Below are 1,963 nucleotides of genomic sequence, written 5' to 3'. Positions count from 1 at the left end.
AATGAAATTTCTAAACAAGAAAGATCTCAGATATTCTTTCATCTCATGAATATAATGCAGTTCAACCTTCTCTTTCATCAAAGCTGAACGTCTGGTTTCGTGCTCTGTGAAGTGCATCGGTTGCTGTTGACAGCTTTGGCATAACTGCTAATGCTCAAGACAAATCGAGAAATAAACTAACTCATTCATGTGGCAGTATTTTGACAGATTTAGTCAACTGGAATGAGTCAACTGGATCAAAGTTCAAACTCTTTTTCGAACTAGAAATTTTATAGAGATGCTTTACATTTTACCATAGGTTGGTATGTAATCCTGGGTCATTGGGTTGTAAGATTTCAAACTCTGTCATTTTGTTTGGCAAGTTTTCTATTTTGTCTTAATAAATAAGGATATTTTTATGTGATATTTATAATTAAAGGTTTATTATCTGTCTTAAAGACTTTAGCTGTACCACAAACTGTGAATTGCTGCTTGTTGGTAGCGGGTGCCGAGAACAGCACTCGCCAGGTGGTATTAGGTGGAAAGACTTCTTAATCTTGAGTGTTTCTCTTTGTACTGTGATGGACATTCAGCCATCAAAACACAGAAAATACATTGTTTTACAAATTTCCACAAATTTGACGCTGGGAGAATGAAAGGGACATGTTTTTATTATGACCAAATTAAATATGTTAATTTATCTTTCGCGCTCTATGGCAGGCAGGGTGGACAGATAATTACTCAACATGTTTGATCTGAGTGATTTCGTGGGTTGTTTGCGCCTGCCGGCTGTGTACGAAGGTTGCTTTGTTTCGCTGTTTTGAATGGAAGTCAATGGAAGGTCTAGTCTGATTTCCCCCAAAAGTGGGCGTGAACCTGTTCAGAGACATTCTATGACGTTGCATTGGTTGTGCGTATGGGCGCACAATTGGGCGCAAATGCATTTGCTATTTAAATAACGTGGCACTAAACATGAAAATGATCATTGTGCCGAGTTGAAACTAGCGAAATACACTTGCGTCGCGCATTGCGCCGGGTGTATTATACAGCCCTTAAAGTTTGTTTGTGGGACCTACCGTTATCGTACAATTACACTGAAAGTGACAGGAGTGCAAACGTTACAACTTATCCCTTAGGTGGGGTTCATCGTAACAAACAGAGGGTTAGTGGTAACACATGCTAGAAAATTTAGTTTAATCACTGATGGATCCTAACTTAGATAGAGATGCCAAATATCACCATTGAAAAAACACAATAATAAAAACATTCTGCACGTGAGGATCTAAGGTAGGATCCATCAACACAAATAATTCAATAAAATTCTGTCTATATACTAAAGGTGGATATTGTTTATTTATACAACAGTTCTTTCTGGTTCTCGAATCTGATTGGCTAAGAGCCATACGATATTGTACTGATAACGGCACAGTAACCGCTTCACCTTTCGTATCATTCCGCCACCTAGTGAATGGAGGTCCTAAACAGGCTCATCTCTGAATGGAAAAACACAGACGCCCTGTTTTGAATCACTCTCCGTGTGTCTCATTAGTTTACTAGCTCATAAATCAGTCTGTGAATCCCCAATCGGAAGTTATTATTCCGTCAAAGATCAGCGCTCTTGGATGTTACGTTAAAGTTAATGGGATTAATGTCTTGTCACATCGTGTGGACGATTAACACTTGGAAAGAGGAATATAGACACTCGTTTTTTTCTGGAGCTATATCTCTTATCAGAACGCGAAAACACCGTGGAACTGCAGGTAAGCACCGCAGCTTTTAAATGTGGACATTGATCATTTACTTTATCGTGACGTGACTATTAAAACATGTTATGAGATATCGCCACTGGTATATTTATAAGCAGCATGCAAAAACATCTCTCTGACACTTATAAAAAAACGTTTTATATAGTACTGACAAGAACAAAGTTTAATAATAATAATCGAGTATAGTTTTATTAACTTTTACCTCGCGCCAAAACAAT

The sequence above is a fragment of the Misgurnus anguillicaudatus genome, chromosome 14 (assembly GCF_027580225.2).
Source record: "Misgurnus anguillicaudatus chromosome 14, ASM2758022v2, whole genome shotgun sequence".
NCBI lineage: Eukaryota > Metazoa > Chordata > Actinopteri > Cypriniformes > Cobitidae > Misgurnus > Misgurnus anguillicaudatus.
The sequence above is the reverse complement of the archived record's forward strand: the minus strand, read 5'-3'. Positions refer to the sequence as shown.